This window comes from Pteropus alecto, unplaced genomic scaffold (genome assembly GCF_000325575.1).
Source record: "Pteropus alecto unplaced genomic scaffold, ASM32557v1 scaffold81, whole genome shotgun sequence".
NCBI lineage: Eukaryota > Metazoa > Chordata > Mammalia > Chiroptera > Pteropodidae > Pteropus > Pteropus alecto.
Genome location: NW_006433378.1, coordinates 20,441,165 through 20,462,036, shown reverse-complemented (window position 1 = coordinate 20,462,036; position 20,872 = coordinate 20,441,165).

Below are 20,872 nucleotides of genomic sequence, written 5' to 3'. Positions count from 1 at the left end.
ACCTTTGCTACAACATATATCCCTTCTTATATTAGATAGTTTAAGTCTCAAGGGACAGATATCTGCCTCAGAGAACTAAAGCAAGAAGGTCACAGTGTTGACTCATGGAATTCGCCAGAAAGGTGGTAATGTAGCTGTGCCTCAGAAATAATTGGAACTAGGATCTGATTGCCCTTAGGATTCTTTCTCTCCATTTTCAAAACCTACTTCTCTCTGAAAAGTGGAATCATTTTCTTTCTTTGCAGACTGACTGGCTCACTCAAGCAGGGGAGAAATATAACTGCTGACAGAGCCAAAGTATTTCGTGTTAAAATCTCTGCTCCGGGGGAGGAGAAGACTGACTCATGCTTTCTCTCTGATATAGAATTTAAAAATCTATACATTCCTCACATCAGCTCCAAGGTTGGAGGTGGTGGTAGAAATAGCTTACAGAAAGCGCTGGGGATGAGGCGAAACAGACAAAACAATAGATGTCTCTGATCATTTTTAAGGGAGATAAGTTGATAGTAGGTATTGGCTGTCGTTTCGATGGTCTGTAAAGAGGCACATTCAATCTCAGAAATACTCACTAAAGAACAGGGGTAGATGATCTGTCCTGCTTCTGCTTCCTCACCATCTGCTCTTCTCGATTTGTTCATTCTGACTTCTGCTTTGATCACCCTAAAGAAATTCTCTTAAAGGTCACTGGGAAGACCTCGTAATTCTCAGCTTCGGCGACATCATTCTACATTTTCCAGTAGCTGCCCTCCCTTATCTTTCTACAGTAGTTGACTCTGTTAATGGACACATTTTGACACAATGTTTTTTTCCTAGCTCAGATCCATGCTCCCGCTTTTACCTGGTTCTCTACCTACCTCCCAGATAGTGTGTTTTGTGTCCTTTTGCTGACTTTTTTTCTCTCTATTTTTGGTACTTAATTGTAGGCAATCATCACATTTCTGACCTCAGTCCATTTTTCTCCACTCTCTCTCCTACAATGGTTTAAAAAGCCTTTAGTAGCTTTTTATTTTCTACAGCATAAAACCAAATGCACTAAAGCCTTAAAGAGCTAATGCGAAATTCACATTCCATAATAATAATGCAATGAATCATAATAATATCAGCAAGCATTGACAATTACTGAGCACCAACCACTGCTCTAAACACTTTACTTGAATTAAGCCATTTGATCTTCATTTTGTGAGCTGAATACTTTTTCTGTTATTCTCCTTTAACAGATAAGGAAAAGGTTAAGTATTTGTCCAGTGTCAAACAATGAAAAAGGCAATATTCAAAGTATGTCAGTCTCCACATATGCCCCAAACTTCCTGCATTCTTGATATTTTTGCTCCTGGCCATTGGCCCCAATACCCAGCTCCATCATTCAACATTCTGCCCCTCCTTCAAGGAAAAAGTTCTCAGAATACCCCTTCCCAGTGTCTTGTTAAATGAATTCTTTCCCACCTTTGAACTCTCCTGACCTCTTATTTTTATTTTTTTATGGTGACATTGGTTAATGAAATCCAATAAGTTTCAGCTATACACTTTAACCGTAAGGCATATATATATTTACACTGTGTGTGTGTTCACCTCCCATAGTTATTTTTCTTTCTGTCACCACATATTTGACCTTCTTCATCCCATCTACCTCCCCCTACCTTCTGGTAACCACTAGTCTATAGTCCACGTCCATGAGTCTCTGTTTGTTTGTCCTGTTCATTTGTTGCTTTTAGGTTTATATCCCGCATATAAGTGATATCATGTGATTTTCAACTTTTTCTGTCTGGCTTATTTCGCTTAGCATGATTATCTTGAGGTCCATCCATGTTTTCGCAAATGGCAGTATTTCATCTCTTCTTATGGCTGAGTAATATTTTATTGTGTATATGTACCACAGCTTCTTTATCCAATCATCTATTGTAGGACATTTTGGTTGCTTCCATGTCCTGGCCACTGTGTCCCCTGGCCTGTTATTTGTGCCTTTCTTGTAGATTTATGGCTCTATTTTCTACTTGATTATTTACAAACACATCATCTCGTTTAATAAGCTATAAACACCTGTAAGTTCACATGCTTCCACCGTAGTACCTCTCAGTGCTTTGTTTCATTATGAATGCTCAATCAATGTTTATTAAATAGATGAGTCATTTGTTAACCCATTTCCTGTTTAGAAAAAAAAAGTGCAGCTCACTGCCAGTGTTAATTTTACATAAACACGCTCTCTGAGGCTGACTGGTTTTCAATGTGAAAATAAAATATAAAAACTGTTTTTGGAGTTATTTCTAAACAGAACTCATCTCTAATCCTAATGTAACAGAAATATATGCATAAATCAGATTCATCAAATGAATCTTTGGCTAACAACTGTTTGAGAACGATGTTAACATCATACATAGGAATGCTACGTTTTCTAGGATTTGACATTTTCAGCCATTAAGAATTACTATATTTTGTAAATGGAAATACCACTACTAAAAATAGAATGCTGTAAATAGAATGATGTCATTTGTTTCCAAAGACTATTGATATACTAAAGCGATGCTACGATAATAATAAAAGTGAGATATTTTGTGGCAGAATTTGGGAGTAAAATTAGGACTGTAACCTGCAGGTTATCTCGGGGCAAGGCTCGGGGCAAGTGCTGAAGCCGCAAGCCCCACAGGCAAGTATTCTTGGGGGTAAATGGGAAATGGGTCAAACAACGAATACTTATTGTGCTTCTTTTGTAAGTCTCTATCGACCAGTGCTGCTTAAAGTATGCCCTGCAGACTGGTTCTCTTCTTGAAGCCATTTGTTTTTGTGACAAAAGGAGCTAATGCCAGAATGTCAATCAACGCCTAGCTTCCAAGAAAGTCCTGCTAAGAAAAAAATGTTGGTTGAACTAAACAGTGTGCTTAGTTATGTTGTTAATTACCATGTAGTTGAATTACATTTTGATGTCAGCTCTTGCCCTATTAGGGACCAGTGACAAATAGTTTGAGGACTTGTGTTTTAAGGAGCACAGCCACAGAAGATTTAAAACAGATGTGATGTGGTTGATGCCCCTGGGAACTAACATTTTAGTTGAAGATGTATAATAAGATATATGCTATTTGAAATAAGACAGCGACAACTAGATCACAAGTAATAAAAAGGCAGATCAGTATAAAGGTTAAAGAAATTAAAGTGCCTCCAAACTTTTAGTCCAACTCTCCAATTTTTGCAGATTAAGAAACAAAGGCGCAAACAGGCTATTTTAGGAAAGTCTTAATAATGCAAAATCCTTCCATGGAAACAAAAAGTTAGAAATACAATTTAAATTATCACCAGACATTAACTGTGTTATGAACATTCACAACAGTTATAGGCGGGTGTAGGTACCGTAAAAAAATTGTGATTTTTATCTGTAGATTTAATAAAATCCCAAAGGTTACATGATAAAATATGTCAAGTAAAGTACAAATGATTTGAAAATATAGTTTTACAGTCTATATATCTTTGCTTTACTTAAAAATTATAGTTCATCTTAAAAAAGAATTATAAATACTTAAGAAAGCACTTTCTGAATGACTAAATTTTATTAAGGGTTTCCAAATGTAGATGGTATGCAGTAAGGCTTTCAAACATTTGTTTGTTGGTTATAATTACCATTACTGATAATCATCAGTAATTTGGAAATATTACCAACGAGAGTAGACTTACTGAAACAGGCATTGTGCCTAAGGTAGAACTGATTACAAATATTGGGTTGAATGTGCCACATTTCTCAAACAGTCACTTCTTAGAAGCACGTGAGTTAAATCAGCAGATTGCATGGAACTAAAAGAAGAAAAAACCCACATCTTTAGGAACAAAATATGTAATCTGACAGTACAAATTCATGCTGTTTCAGGGAAAGGAGAAAGAAACAAATCTCTACTCCAACACAAAGTCTATACTGTTGTGGTTCATGTGCCTCCTGACAAAATATTTGATCTGCCTGGGCACACGCAAGATAGGGTACAGCCGGCAAGATACGGAGAGATTTCTAGCACAGAAATATTTCAGCACATTCTTACAAATGTGTTATAAAAGCCATCTGATTTACAATTCTGTCCTCTATTAGCTCATCCCTGTCTCTGAGCTAAGAGAATACACACTGGAACTCACACATCAAAATGAAATCCCAAGGGAACCTAAGCAAAATGTAAATGAAAAAAAAAAAACCCACAAAAAACAACAACTATTCAAAAGATAACAAGTCCAATGTCACAGTGAGGAAATGTTGGGTAATTTTGTTCAAAATTGTTACTTTGTTTAATTGTCCTTTAAAATTTTTGTTAAAATTTTTTTTGACCCTTCAGAAATTAATACTTTATTCTACCCTATTTCTTTAGTTATAAATTTCAGTTACTGCATTTTTTTGTTTCTAAAATTTCTATTCGTGTATTTCTTTCTTAATAAATTTCATTTTCTGATGAAATTCTTCATCTTGCCATCTGTATTTTTGAATATATCAACAATATTTATTTTAAAGACCTAATAAGCTGTGGGTATATTTCTATTGTCCATTTTCTTTCCCATTTTCTCTTCCCACATCACTTGGTTCTATTTCTTGGCTTGCTTGGAATTTTCTGATTGAATGTCAGATACTACATATACCAAATTGTAGAGGTTTTGGATGATATGTTTCTCCAGAGAGGCTTTACCTTTCTTCTGCATTGCAGGTAGGTTAGAAATAGATCATCTTGATCCAGTCATTCTTTGGAAGGTCTGGTCTAATTCTGGTTACTCCTTCTCCTAGGGTGTAGCCTTTCGGGGACCTTGCAGCTTTGAATCCCCAAATTTTGTCTTTCTAGCACTGACAAAGCTCTGTTCAGCTCGTGGACTCTTATCTCCCAGTTTCTACTTGGCTCCTTAGCCTCTTTTCCAAGCAAATGAGAAATTGGCAAACCCTGGGAGAAGTGTGGCAGAGAATATTATGATCACAGTGCATTTCCTTTCTAGATCTTGACCCCTCAAGTCTTGGCTGTCTTGCTTGACCTCTCATGATTTAAAACAGCCACTTTAAAGAAAAATTCAGCTTTTATAGTTTATCCAAGGGGAAGTTGGTTTGATATAAGCTATGGCATTACAGCCAGAAGCTGAAATTTCACAATTTACTTTGCTTTTTCTGAGGTGAGTAGGCACACCTGTCTTCGGAGTCACTCAACTACAAACACATTTTAAAGCACCCTGAGAGTTCATAAATGCCTTCTCATCAGCCTTGATACGGAGGAGGAAGCACCCTATTATCCTCTCCTCTTGAAGGAGGGGGGCCCTCAACTAAAATCATTCAGCAGCTCATGCCAAAACAACAACAACAACAACAACAAAAAATACTTCTAAATTGCCCTCTCTTTAAACTTTTCTATTTTTAAAATTGTCAAAGGGGTTCCAAAATCTTGAAACAAGACTTCAGTTGTCCTTGTAAATTTCCCCTCTGGAGTTTGAGTCTTGCGATCACACGAGCGTTGTTGAATGGTGTCCAAACCTATACTAAGGTAGAAAAAGTCCCATGCTAACACCCTATTGCACTTAATGTAAAAACATTCACTTCTGCCTGGCACAGAAATAAAAATGAGGACTAAATCATTTTTTTTTAAATTTGTTTTCTCTTTTGAAGCGCATGAATCCTTGTTCCCAGGACCTCAAACTCAGCCTACTCTTTGAGAATGGCAGTACAGTGACATTACAAATTAAATAGGGCCTTATTTGGACCTACCTAGGATTCTGACTTTCATTCATAATATTCTTACTATGGGAAAAATATTTCACAATATAGGCAATTTGTAAATACTCTTCATAACATAGAGCATGTAAAAGGTATGGATTACCGCTGTTAAACATATCAATTGAGAAAATTCAAAATTTGGCAAAGGGTATTGGATCCCTTTGGGGAAAAAGTATATTTTCTAAAGTCGTTTTCCTTATAACTATTCAGCTAAGGCATTTGAGAGCATGGCGCCGTCCTTTAGCTGAAGCTATATAAGTGACATAAAAAAAGTACATTTTAAAAATCTGTTTTATATAAACCTTTGGAGCCTACACACATACACACACACACACCCCCAGAAAATAAGTCTAGTATTATGATGGTTAATTTTATGTGTCAACTTGACTGGCCACTGGCTGTGCAGATTAAACATGATTCCTGGGTGTGTCTGTGAGGGTGATTCCAGATGAGATTAGTATTTGAATCAGCGGATTCAGTAAAGAAGATGGCCCTTGCCGATGAGGGCATCATGCAATTCGCTGAGGGTCTAAGTAGAATGAAAAGCGGAAGAAGAATACGTTTCTCTGCCTCTTTTTCTGCCTTACTGCACAAGGTGGAACCTCTCATCTTTCTCATCTTTTTGGCTGGAATTTATACTATAGGCTCCACAGGTTCTCAGTTCTTCAGACTTGAACTGAATTACATCACAGGTTTTCCTGGGTCTCCAGCTTAGAGCTGGCAGGTTGTCGAACTTCTCAGCCTCAATAATCACATGAGCCAATTCCTCATAACTGTCTGTCTGTCTGTCTGTCTATCTATCTATCTATCTATCTATCTATCTATCTATCTATCTATCATCTGTCATCTAACTATCATCATCATCATCGTCGTCGTCATCATCTAGCATCTTCTTTATATATATAAAGTTATATGTATGTATACATATATATCTCTCGTTGGTCCTATTTCTCTGGTGAACCCTAACACAGATAGTAGTAAAGGAAACCCAGTTTTAGAGCTGTGAGGGCCAGAAGTTCTGAGCTTAGCTACTTAACCAGTCTTGGCTAAGACCTAGAAGTCCTCTGGGACTTCTTAGTTCCTAAGGCTTAGTTCGTAAGGCTTCTGAGTTCTGATGTGACTGTTTCGCTGAGTAGTATTGGAATATATGCTGATGCCATTTGCTTGAGTCCAGTGAGAGACATTAGTGTAGCCATGTCAGTCTGATAGAAGATCATTTTGTCGTACATCCCGGATATGGCAGAAAAAGGGTAAATTAGAGCAGAGCTATATGTATGTTTCTTTAATGAGTTTGGTAGGCTGCTGTAAAAAAATACCACAGAATTTTATCATTTTATAGTTCAGGAGGCTAGAAATCTGAGATCAAGGTGTCAGCAAGGTTGATTCCACCTGAGGGCTGTGAGGGACAATGTGCTCCATGTCTCTCTTCTGGTTTCTGGTTTTTGCTGGCAACCTGTGGTTCCTTGGCTTGTAGACATGTCACCCTGGTCTCTGACCACATCTTCACACAATGTTCTCCCTTGTGCATGTTCTCCCTGTGTCCAAATTTCTCCTTTTTATAAGGATACAAGTCATGTTTAGGCATCCACTCTCCTTCTGTATGACCTCAGCTTAACTAATTATATCTGCGCTGACCCTATTCCCAAATCAGATCACTTTTTGAGATCGTAGGGGCTAGGATTTCAACATATGAAGTTTGGGGGCACATAGTTCAATCTATAACACTTCTTTTAACTTGAGATTCCCACACGCTGCCCCTAACTTTCAAACATTTCATCTGTGAGAGCTAAGAATCTGTACTACGGCACTTTACTTAATTAGCTACTATGATTCACTCAGGGCGGGAGGCATTAGTTAACAGACTCTTCAGGTAATGTGGGGGTTAATCTATGATGCAGTGACAGTGTCTTGAAGGCCATAGGTTTCCTAGAATGAGGAAGCCACTGCTGGAACCCTTCATCAGGTGGGCACAATTGTGTTGATTGAACTCCCTTTTTTAGAAACTAACATTTTTACAGCCATTCATTTTCAGTCTGGTAATCAGGCTGATTAAACTTTGAAAGAGAAAAAGGGAAATAATAACTCTTCTGCTAAATTTTAACTGGAGAAGAAAGCTGACAGCCATAGGAGGGAGAAATGATGGGCATTTAAAAAATAAAATTTTAAAAAACAATGGGCATCTGGAAGGTGCTTGTGAAAATACTTGTGCACATAATCAGTGCTGATGCTCTGAATCTCAAATTATCTCTGGATTTCCTCAGCTTGATTAATGTGAGTGAAGTGCTTTAAAGTAATATGGGAGGTGTTGGTTTTGATGTGTGTGCATGCATGTGTGTGTGTGTGTGTGTGTTAGTGCCTGACCTTTGAGTTTAGATGACGCTCTAATTGCTTCTCCAGTGGTCCTCAACTGGGGGGGCAATTTGCCCCCCAGCTGATATTTGGCAATATCTGGAGACATTTTTGGTTGTCACAATTGGGGCTATGCTATGCTATCCAAGGAGGCCAGGGATGCTGCTGTAACCTCAGACAGTGCGCGGGACAGCTCCCCACAACAAGGAATGATCCCACTCAAACGTCAATAATGCCGAGGGTCAGAAATAATAATATTTTCTCCACATGATTTTAGATTGATGAGTTTTTGCTCTGCTATTGCATTGTTCCACTTGTAACCCAGTATCACCTAAGACTCACTCTGTACTTGGAAGTTAGGAAACATTACGTTGGGGTCAAGCCGATATTCTGAGGGAGGTCCAATGTCCTCCTAGATGTTTGAAAATGTCGCTGTCATTCAGGCATGGCCTTTGGCTGAGATTAAACTCACAGATTATAAAATAACTCTGTTTTCCCTCTGTTGTTACTCCCTTTCTGCTCACCTCTAAACCAGACGTGGAACTTGACCTTGCTTTTATATATTCACCAAAACCTTCTCACATAAGGCATTAGTGTAATAGACTTTACTGAAGTTCTTTTTTTTTAGGGTGGGGAGGGATGTATATTTTGGGAGAAGGTATTTATTTTTCATAGTCGCAAAAGAACAGATGACAGGCTGTTACAAGTTCTTTAGTCGCAAAAGAACAGATGACAGGCTGTTACAGGTTCTTTAGTCATGCCTACACGTTGTTGGCCATCTTCTTTTCTTCTCTCAACCCTCAAGTTCCTCCGCGAAATCGAATTCCTCTGAACTTGACTGTGCACAGTAATCCAGTATACCAGGTCTGGCTTGGCTCCAAAGCTTCCTTTGCATAATTTGGGGCTCATTCCTGAGCTCTAGTCCGCAGTGGATCATCCTTCCTAGGTCCTGCTTTAACTCACCTGAAGATCAGAAGAAGGTTTTGAAGTTCTAATTTCTTCCTTTGTTGCTTTCAGACCAGTCCCTAGAGCTGACAGAAGAAACATGAGGAATTCTGTTTCTCTTCAAGTGGGGATATAGCCTCGCTCTTCCAGACTCCTCTTAGAAGTTAAACTTGACTTCCCCACTCCTCCTCTTCCTTTCCTTTGTTTATAGAACTATTCGACCCTGGGCAAGTCACTCAATTTAGAATCCCAGAAGGTACAACCTAAAGACACCCAAGGACACATCTATTTTAAACTTTTCATTTCAGAACTAAGAGAACTGCTCAGGATTAACCCAAGGTTAATTAATGGTATCTGAGACCTAAATCCAGGTGCCTGTTTCCTGGGACTCTCATCACAATGACAAGGAAGAAAAGACCCAAATCCTAATTTTCCAGGAAATCTTTTTGACATTCCAAGTCTCAGTCTCCTTGTTAAAAAAAAAAACAAAGGGGTGAAATTCGATGCTCTCTCAGGTCCTTTTCAACCCAAGCAATCAGATAATCATCAAATGTCGCATCAAGACTCTCTGAAAATCCCCTAAATTAGCAAAATAACAAAAATGTTTTTCAAACTCTGTTGATAAAATTTAACTTTTACATCCATGTGACGTGTTTAAAGAAACGAACAGTATAGAGGGTACGAGCACTAAATCTAGAATGTCTGGCTGGGAATCCAGGTTCATTCTCTCACTAGACAAGCTGTAAGAGGGCAAGCCACTTACCCTCTCTGCGCCCTTGCTTCATCTTTAAACAGGGGATGATAATCATGATGCCTGTCCTAAAATAGTTTTGGGGATTAGATGTGTTCATAAAAGCACTTAAAACAGTAATGGGCACATTGTAAGTACTATATAAGTACTAGCTCTTACTGTTTCTGACACCTGCAATTAGTAGACTACAGATAATAAAATAACTAGGTTAGTAGAAGATTATAGAGATACACTCTTCACTTTACATATACTTATTTTTCTTGCATTTTAAAAACCAAAGAGCAACTTAGTCAATTTATAAGAGGCTCTCACAGTATTATTTTTAAACTCTTAAGAGGAGAAGCTTTTAATTTTACACTTGAGATAAATTATTCATGTCATGAGAAGGTACCAGTTACCAAGGGTGGGCTCAGAACATCCAGTGTGCTGTGTAAGCATTTTGGCTTGTGCTGTTGAGGGATGAAGCTCTTTAGTATGTGTTACCATTTATATTTCCTGCAAAAAACCCAGACGAAAGCCAAATGCTTGCAAACTAGAGTTTGATAGCATCAGTTTTTTTTTTTTTGAATGAAATTTTCTAATCCATGCGGTCAGAAGAGATGTGCTTTCCCCTAAGAACCCCACCTGTATTTAAGTTAAATTATTTTTAATTAGTCTCAAAATATTTTCCTGGGAGGTCTTAGACTTAAAAATCCTACCCCACTCCTACCCTAATTATTTCACTCGGGAGTATCCAGTCACAGCTACTAACCCAACCTTGGGCAAGAGTTTATCTCAAAGTCATTTGGCTTTAGAACATTTGCCATATGAGATCCAAAGGTGATGACAGCTTGGGGATGGTTCTGGAACAGAAGTCCCCCAGCAAGGGCCCTGCCTGATTCAGCACCTTGCGCCTGTTTACGTCAGATGTGGCGCTAGAGGTACCCGTGTCTTTCCTTCCTCCCTCTGAATCATGGAGATGAGACCTTGGAGCTGCAGCTGTGAGGAGGTGAGCACTAACTATCAGCTGCCTCAGCCTCTGCCAGCAAGTCGAGGGGCGAGCGAGCAGGCACTGCAGAGCCCAGGTGTAGAGCTACCAGGCAGGCAAGAAGGAAATGTTCCAGGTCTTAGTCAGGGCCCCTATTGACAATGAAGGACAGCCAAGTCACAAGGTGTCACCTGTTATGCCAAGGCAATTTATACATAAATCAGTCTCCATTAGAGGTGAATATCACATGGGAAATTGTGCCAGGCCACTGAGTCTGTTCATTACTGAGCCAAGTATGAATCTGTGGCGTAAGAAAAAAATCTAAGCAGGCAGAGAAATGTCAGGGCAAGAACAAGACGGCTCAGAGGGAGGTCAGGGATTCCTGAATCTCAGGGCTTTTTCCAACATTCTCTTTTGTGTATTAGCTTCTAGAGTTCCTGCCTTTCTTTCCTAAGCCAATGGCTTCACCTCCAGATGTTTGCTCTCTTCCATGGTGACTAAGAGGCTGCACGCCTTGGGTCCCTTTCCTCCCCATGCTCACGTTCTTTCTGCATTTGATCCTGAATTTGATTTAGTCTCTCGTGATGGTGTTTGGGGCTCATTGTGGCTCTGTAGCAACATCATCAAGTCTCAAAAGGTAAGCCACTGATTTAGTGTAATTGTCCGAGGATCTTCCCAGAAAGAAATTGCTTTTCTAAAGTTAGATCCCATAGGAGTTTCCAAGGCTTATCTTGGGAAAGTGGTCTTGGGAAGAGGCATCAGGAATCAGAGCTCCATACTACAGAGAACCACAGAACACAGCTCAAAGCACAGGGGCTGCAGGAAGTGGAATCTGGAGCCAGAGGAAAAGGAATGCCAGCAGGGCAGGAAGTGGATTTGAAAACTTGAAAGAGATCCCCAGATGAACCAACTTGAAGGAGCCCAGCCATTCTGGACCTTTTGATTCTCCAGCGGATATGCTGGTAGAACATGTGACCTTCTCCCTGGATCCCTTGGCTGATGGGCCTGGTGATAGTGGATTCCCCTCCGCTCCGAACATTGTGACATCCAACTCTCATTGACTCCACTGCTGCCTCATCGACAACTCTCTATGCACCAGTCCCTCCATCTCCGTGGAGCCCGCATCTCTGTGTTCCTCGGTGGTCAGCCACCGCTTTGAGGGCGCCCCATGCTCGGCCCCTCCCTGCACTGTGTATTTGCCTTTAGTAGGCAAACATGATGTGTAGCAAGGCTTTGCTCTGCTTCTATCTGCCACTAGATGGTAAATCTCTCATGAACTAGGACTGTGCCATAGCCTCTGTGTTCATTCTTATACCGTGTAAGGTGCCTGGCATAAAGTAAACACCATGTATTCGTTACTTTCATTTCCCATGGAAGTTGCAATCTAAAGCAGCTTAATTCAGAACAATGCCATTCACTTTAAAATGAACATTGACTTTGAAAGTCTCTCTCTATTTTTTTAAGGGGCAGAGAGGATGGGATAGATTAAAAATCTACCAAATGCTCGATATTCTGTAAAGTACTTAACACACATTATCTCATTTAATCCTGAATTTAATATGTGAGAGTTATTTGCATCATTTTATAACTTGAGAAACAGAAGCTCAGAAACAGAGAAGAAATGGCATACCCAAGTAAGTTATGAAACACAATTCCAAACCTAGTTCCCACTGACCCCAAAGCCTGAGCTTTGCCATTATGCCACATTGTCTGGTACAATGAATTTTCAGTGTATGATTTATTAATCCTAAAGCAGACTTCTTTTGGTAATTGGGCAGACCCTAATTTCTAATTCTTGTGAGAGCTGGTTTTAAGCATAAGAAACTTAGTGTGTTTGCACATTATATTTAAAAAGATAAATGTATCTACTGAAATTTATGCCTAAAATTTGCAAAGACAGAATACCTACGAAATGAAAATTTTCCCCCGTTTTTTTTTTTTTTTTAATTTCTTTTCTCCAAGCCAAGTGAAAAGCAGAGAAATGGCAGGATTTTAATGGTAGACATTCTACTGAGGAGAGTGATTTATCTTCATTAGTATTCCAATTTTTGGTATGCAAATTGTGTGCACTTTTTCCTTCCCTTATTTATATCAGAGGCAAATTTTAATTCACTCCCACTGAGGGAATGCCATTGAAAATGAAAAGTGCTTAATCTTTAAAATTATCCAGACTGTCTCTGATTCGGATGGTAGTGTAGGGGCCGGCCTGAATGCACGGGGTCCGCTAAAGGACTTTCCAAGGTTTTTTCCTAGTCTAGGAACTGTTCGATTATTCCATCTTTCTCATCTTTTTCTCTTCATATTTTAATATTTCTAAAATCAGAAACACCTTACTATTGATGCCAATGTTTAAAGTTTTGATATTTCTTTACTTACCCCCCTCCCCCTTTTTTTTGGTTATATCTCAAATTGCTGGGCTCTTAGAATTGAGTGAATCTAGGAATCTCTGTCAGGAAGTTCGTGAGCTGTTTTGATTCCCTTTAATCCTTCTCCCCAAGGAATGGAGTCAAGGCTGCCTGGTAATATTTCCTTCTAAATTTGCTCCTGGCTGGAAAATGTTGCAGTCCTCTGTCATCTTTTAGTTCCTTGTCTATTAAATGATATTATTGTGATAATCTACTGTTCCTTATGTCTTAGAATACCCTTTCTTTGTTTAATATGTAGGATCTATGTAATTTGGAATGTATTCTGGTCTCCTGATGCTGAGCATGAAAACTCTCGGTGCCAGGATGTAGAGATGAGCCACGCAGGATCTCTGGGGCTCTCAGAGAGAAGGCAGGAGGCTCTGAGCTCAAACATCTCCAAGTCAGTGCCAACCTGACTCCTCCTGGCTGTCATGGTGGTGGAGAGGACACCATCGGGAGACAGTTTTCGCATGTTATGATGAGATATTTTAAAGAGAATGCTAGAAAGTGGCTGATCCTCCTTTTAGAACTCTACTAAAACATAATAGATTGTTCTATTCCTCCCACACTCCATATAAAAAGAAGACTGAGAATTTCAAGAGACTTCGTTTGAGGGGAGGGTCGATAGAGGAGGTTCATGGAAGGAGTGGGATGTGGATCTAGTAGAGGGCCTTAGGCAGCGAAGTAGTGTTCCCCACTGCATGCCAACTAAGGACAAGGGATCCGCAAAGGTGGCCTGTGACGGTCAGGAAATTCCAGCAGTAGGAGCTGTGGAGGCACCACCAGGACAAGAATGTGGGGCTGTGGGCATGGAGAGCAGATCACCCCCCAGTGCAGAGTTCCCTGCAGGCTTTTGGAAACCTTTCCATGTGCCCTAAGCAAGAGCCACCATGTGGACCTCTGCCCAACAGGAAACTCACTAGCACCCTCGATAAGGGACTTGTGCCTCTTTTTCTCTGATCCTGTTCCTGCCTGCCTGTCCCTGGAAGAAAAGGCAGCCAGATAAGTTGGAAGAAAGAGGAATGTGGACACTATAGCCTCATGTAAGGGCCAGGCTCGCCCTTTGGAATAGACCTGAGATGGGAGATTACATTAGATTACGAGTCAGGTCTGCTGGCTTCATTATAATTATAAGAAAGTTCTTCTTACTGCTAGCACGGACCAAAAAGCTCCATTAACTGTTTGAGATGCCATCAAGAAATGGAAACAGAGCTCAGACAAGGCATGTTGGAAGTAAGTGACTAGAGGAAAATAAAGCCTATTCCTGACCGAATCTTATCAAAAGTTAGTTGTTCAATGAGCTGGTTACTCAGCTTAGGTCACAGATGAAGACATTCAGGGCAAACTGTCCACACCCTGTCATGCTTTCTTGAGCTGTATCCACTGTTTAGGGTTTGAGGGGCTGAGTTTTAATTCAAGGGCTCCTTGTATTTGCTGCTAACACGTCATTAATCTTTCACAGAGTCAGAAATCAAATTATAAAATAATTATAAGAAACTGTGATAAAATAAAATTAGGATTATAATAAATTATAATAATGATTAATATTTCACATATCAGGAGACGTTGTGGTTGTCCATGATGAGAAGGAGCGGGGGCAGGGTCTACTAAAATACAATGGGTAGAGACCAGGGACACTGTTCATCATCCCACAATGCACAGTTTTCTCAACAAAATGTCATTAGTGCCGAGGCTGAGGAACCCTGGACTGGGCCCTCCTCCCTTTGTCACAGGAATGTAGCAATATATACATTTAAAACTAATCTTTTAGGTTTAGAATAGTGTTAGATTAACAGAAATTTGCAAATCCAGTGCAGCGAGTTCCCTTACACCCCACACTCATTATCCGTATCTTATATTAGCATTGTACGTTTGTCACAACTAATAAACCAACGTTGATACATTATTATTTACGAACGTCCATATTTTATGCAGCATGCCTTCGTGTTTACTACTGTCCTCTTTCTGTTCCAGGATCCCACATTCCACTGAGTTGTCACATCTCCTTAGGCTCTTTAGACGGTGGCAGTTTTACAGGCTTTTCTTGGTTTTGATGGCATTGACAAATTTGAGGAGTACTGGTCAGTATTTTGTAGAACGTCTTTTAATTTAGGTTTGTCTGATGCTTTTCTCATGGCTAGGCTGGGCTTGTGAGCTTTTGAAAGGAAGACCACAGAGGCGAAATGTCATTCTTATCACATCGTATCGGAAGCCCATGCTATTAGCATGATCATCGCTTTTGATGGTCACCTGATCGGCTGGCTGAGTGAGAGCATTGTCAGGTTTCTCTACAGTAAAGCGACCCTCTCCCTGCCCCTTTCCATGCTGTCCTCCTTGGAAGAAATTCACTCCGGGCAGCCCAAGCTTAGGGAGATGGAGTTATGCTCCATCTCCTCGTGTGGGGAGTATTTACATATATTATTCGGAATATTTTTTGCATGGGAGATTTCCCTATTATCCCGCATTTATTTACCTACATAGTCAATCATTTATTTACAGCAGTGTAGTAGATTGGTGGCCCCCCAAAAGGTATGCCCACATCCTCGCCCCAGCAATCTGTGAGTGTGACCTCATTAGGAAAAAGGGTCTTTGAGGATGTAATGAAGTAAGGGTCTTGAGATGAGATCATCCTGGATTATCTGGGTGAGCCCTAAATCTAATGACAAGTGTCAAAGAGAATAAGGTCCTCTGAAGATGGAGGCAGAGGTTGGAGTGATCCAGCCACAAGCCAAGGACTTTCTGAAGCCCCCCAAAACGAAAAGAGGCAACGATAAGATTCTTTAATAGATTCTCCACGTGGAGCACAGCCCTGCTGACAGCTTGATTTCAGAGTTCTGGACTTTAGAACTGAGAGGGAATAAATTTCTGTTGCTTTAAGCCACCCAGTTTGTGGTCATTTGTTACGACAGCCATCCGTGACTGATAGAACCAGAATAGGCTACGCTTATTTTTTTAAATATATCATCCAATACTATGTTATTTTTATATGTGGGCTTATTTATATAATCCAGTACTCCATTTTTTATTTCGTTACTCAGATTGTTCCAGCTTTGGCCATTGGGAGCTCTTTCGGATGGCAGCACCTCTGCCCCCCGATCCAGGTGTAGGTTGCTGGTTCTCTGCCTGAATACCATGTCCCAAGTCCTGGACCTGACTCTCCTGGGAAGTCTCTGAGTCAGCTCTGCCTGGAGCCAGGCCATCTCCAAATTCTGAACCAGAAAGGGACCTTTAATGCCTTTTTTACTCTTTAATCATTCTGCCACCCGGCAGCACACCCAGGATTGTAAGCATCACTTTTCAGAATGTTTGCCAGCAGAGGAAAAATTGAGCAAGGATGCTGGCACTGTGTAGGTTTTATACGCCCTAACATTCTTTATGTGTTTTAGCAATATACTTGCATGACATTAACAAGAAGAAACAAAAGCAAAAATGTGCTTTCAGCCTGCTTCAAAGTTGACTTCCTTAACCGATATGTTTTCATGAAAAGACAAAGGTAAAGAAACGTTTTCTGTTGTCAGATTTCAGGTACTTCAGGTCAAGTGTACATACAAGTTAATTGGGGAGTCTTCAGCTAGCCTAAATGAAAACCAGCATCCAAGTTTCCCAGAGGAATTTCCTTGAATATTTTAAGGATGGAAGTTGCTCTTCAGAAGTAATATGAAGAAACAAAAACTTTTTAAAAATAATTTTCAACTTCTTCTCCTTGTAAGCCAGAGGGGCCTTGGTATCCAGTTGCTACGTATCTTGTAGAATTATTATCTCTATCTTCTTCACAGCAGACTGATTTGCTCTGAGAACTGAAAGTGATCAAAAGAATGGCTATGATTGTGAGATAATGAGAAGGCTCCATCTTTACCCGCCCCCGCTCAAACCTGTACCCCCTTCAGAATCTCCCATGTTCTTAAATGCTCCTGGTTTCTTTGCCCTAAAGCTGAGTTGTCACCTTTGGCTACTTTGCTTTGTTCCTTCTTCTTCTCTTTTTCCTGTTTCTCTTTCATGCTCCCCCTGCCCCATTCAAACACCAAATACAGCTCATTTTTATTTCTTTAAGTTTTCTGTATCTATTTGGTAACTGCTTCTTATGGCTGTCACCCTAATCCAGACCCTATCACTTTATTTATGGACTAGTACAAGACTTTTAATTTAATTACACACTTTTTACACTCTCCACTGCGTTCCCCTAGGTGCACCAAGGCATAATCACATTTCCTAAAACAATCTTGAATCTTATTATTCCTCAGCTCGTTATCCATGATCCTTTAGAGCTTCCTCAAGGCCTAAACAAGATGGTCTGCTACTCTTTATTGTTTCTTTTAAGTTCTCCCAGATCCCAAGCTTAGCACACCTGTCCAACTATAATTTCCATCACTCAAAAATGGCAAGAACACTTCGTGCTCACTGAACTGATGATTGACCATGCACAGATGCATATTTCTGCCTATTATAATTTTCTCACATTCTTCTCTCTGTCTTAGATGCCCTTTCTTCTTTTTCACTAAGTAACCCATAATTTAAATGCCCCGTCCTAAACATGAGCTCCTCCTTTAAGGATCTACATGTCCCAGCTTTGAGTGATGGCTTCCTTCTTTAAATTCTTGCGTGCTCATGGGCCATTCCAGGATTTTCTGGACTGAGTTCCACAGAAGTATGCTGTGGCAGTGGTTCTTGACCTCTGGCCTGCTCCTGTATCACCGGGATGGCTTATTAGATGGAACCTCCTGCCAGAATTTCTGATTTCGTAGGTCTGTGGTGGGGCAGAAAATTTTCATCTTTACCAAGATCCAGATGCTTTGGATGCTGCTGGTCTGGGGACCACACTTAGAGAACCACTATCCTGTGGTTTTAAAATTTTTGTGTCTATTGGAGTCCCCTAGGGGTATGGTAAAAAGGGCAGACTCCAAGGCACCCACCTTTGTCTGATGATATCGGTCAGGTCTGGGTCAGATATTTTTTTAAAAAGTCAAGTCCAAGGTAATTCTGATGCAGGTCCTCAGATCTGCCTGAGAAGCCTTGTTCTGGAAAGCGCAGGAGTTCTCATTTCTGAGAATAGCTGCGCTTGTGTTTGGCTCTGGCCCTTCAGCATCCCGTGGCCCTTATCTTTGAGAATATGGCCTTCTGTTCCAGTAGAGTTAGTCTTTTCAAAAGAGATGCTGACATATTCAAGACAAATATTTTGGATTCTTCCCGGTTAGAAAAAATAATTCTTGTGAATTATCATTTCTGTGAATACCTCTGATGCACTGTGAAGGTAAGAATTGAATAGCAAGTGCAAATGGGTAGGTGGGTGGGAGAGTTTGGGCTGGGCTTTGTGAAAAGGACTCAGACATTTTGAATCCCCAGAGTCCGTCTCGGCTTTCCCAGACGTGGTTGCATGAAGACCAAGCCTCATTTTTCTCTGTTGCTTGAGGTGTGAATTGAGTGTCCACAGGCTTGTGTTTCAGGTGCGTTCTGATTTCTAAGTTAAAACTAAGCCACTTTCCCCTGCATTATCTGTCAGTTTCTTATGAATAATAAACATTAAAAAGTGAATCCAGATGTCATTTTCATTTCAGCTTTAAGACTAGAAAAGATTGAGGGCATGGAATAAGTGAGGGAGATGATGTTTTTACCTCTGACTTGGCTGATGGCTTAATGTTTTAGCAAGAAAAAATGCGCATGGGATAATAGGGAGCAGGGAGTGAATGATGGAGGCGCTGCCTTCTTTGCCTGTGACTCTGCGTGCGTGGTACTACAGGGCTTGCACTAGGAGATTCCGACCAGACTGTAGAGGTTTTTCTGTTGCTTCAAGAGGAGGGGAGAGTTTAGGAAGTGATCACCTTCACAAAAAAAATAGGAATTTAAAAGATTGTGTATTTAATTTAAAACTTATTTGATCACTATTAGCATCCCCTAGGACAGTGTTCCCCAGAACAACACCTGGTAGAAAATATTTGTGTAACTATATGCATTGACAACTGAACTTCTGTGTCATAGTAATAGAAATGTGCCGGAATGTTCAACCTATTATTTTAATTATGTTAAAGAAATTATAAAAGCATGAACATTTCCTGTTATAAGAATGATTCAAGAACATTCTGAAACTTCTCAGGAACATTACCACGTATTAAAGTTCAAATCCAAAGTAGTTTTAGGAACTTCCATTAAATAAATATTTATTAATTGGATCCAGAAAATAGTTTAATTTCTTTCTCTCTCTGTTTTTTTTTTAAAGAATTCGATTTTATTTTAGAGGAATTCTAAATTTTAGAGTTGGAGAGAAGCTTGGAGTGAAAACTGAGGTCCAGACAAATGAAGTAAAAAAACTCGAATGTTTAACAGTAGGAAAAGTTGAAAAAAACAGTTAGTACGCCGAAGCAAGGGTATATGACACAGGAAGAATGACTGATAGAGTGATCTAGAGGAGTGTCCCTTACACATTGCTGAGTAAAAAAGAAGCAAGTTACAAAGTAATATGTATACTAAAATCTCAATTTTGCAAACAAAATGGAAAATCCAAACCCCACAATAAAAACAAAACATAGAGCACTATATGTAAATAAACATGTTTTGATGTGTTTATTTACAACAAAGAAAGCATACAAGAATGCTTCAGAATGTTGGTACCGATTATCTCGGAAAGGGTGGGAATGAGGTCCTCCGTTTTTCTTCAATGTCTCTGTGTTGTTTGTTTGAGCTCACTGACTTTATATTGCTTTTGTAGGGGAATGGAAAATTCAATGAAATTGAAGCAAATAAGAACTTAGGAAGTTCTTGAGTAGCCTTGGTTTGTCTTCCAGTACTGTTCTTCCCTGAGACGTTGATGAAATGATGACCCTGCATTATGAAGTGGGGACTGCCAAGCAAATGTGAACTTCACTTAACAGCTGCCTAAAAAATATGTATAAAATTGCTTGAAATATTCTGAACATTGCGATTGGAAATGTCCAAGGAGAAGATCCCATATTAGAACAACGTCGTCGTGTAAGGAACAGATCTACAATGAGCATGACCCTGTTATTTACAGATGAGATGCAAATCAGTGTCCTGAACATTGTCCTTGGTCCCTAAAGGTTTATCATGGAGATAAAAATTGTAATATAAAGAAAAAAGAAAAAGAAAAAGAAAAAGAAAAATTTAAGGATACATAAAAAATTGGAGAATGTAGTGATACAAAATATATAGCCTGTGCAGTTCCTACTTTCGGCATTGTAGACTTTCACAGAATGGAGAAATGAGTGAAGGCTGCCGGATGGGATAAAGGCTACAATGAAAATTTTCACATAACAAGAAATAAATAGAATCCAAAATAAAAGAAAAATCCAAGTCTCTGTAAAATACCATAATAACTTCAAGGAAAAATAACTTATTTAAAAAGCCAGAGTATAAAAGAATTGGAATTCCTTTTGAAATTGTGCTAGTGGACAGCATCTACCATTTGACCTTCTTGAAGTCTTCTTATTCACAGTAATTATGGTTACGAAGGTGGCAAGCAGAGGTGGCTTAGCCTCTGGTATCATTTAAATATTGTCTTAGTTTCTTCTTCTGCTAGGGTCTCTGAAGGGGGCCACTTTTGTAAACCTACAAATGAGATTGCCGCTCCAAAGAGTCGTTAGGGAAATGGAATAATTTTCCCCGTCAGTGTTTACATCTTGAGTGGAACTCTCAGAAATCATCTCAAGGGCTCTGTAGGTTTACCGTCTTTCCTGGGCAGCCTTCCAGCCAGGGCAGGCATTTGAAACACTTCATGCTTAGCCCTTTGGACCCTA